This window comes from Mus pahari, chromosome 12 (genome assembly GCF_900095145.1).
Source record: "Mus pahari chromosome 12, PAHARI_EIJ_v1.1, whole genome shotgun sequence".
NCBI classification, from domain to species: Eukaryota; Metazoa; Chordata; class Mammalia; order Rodentia; family Muridae; genus Mus; species Mus pahari.
The window spans coordinates 21,575,850-21,576,079 of NC_034601.1; positions in this window are offsets into that span (position 1 = coordinate 21,575,850).

A 230-nucleotide genomic window follows, 5' to 3' on the forward strand; every position below is an offset into this window, starting at 1 on the left:
AAGGGACCCTGGACACAATATGTCTCTCTCACCTGCTCTGGCAGACAGAGCCCTCACAGGTGGCCACCTTTCCTCTGGCGAGGAAGGTGCCCAAATTTCTGGAGCCCGAAACAGGGTCTGTCCCAGAAGCTAGGTTGCTTCTTGTCTGTCCCAAAGCTGTGTAACTTCTGCGGTCCACACGCTCACCAGTGTAGACTGGAGCCTAGGCGAACTGGAGCAAAGATGGGTCC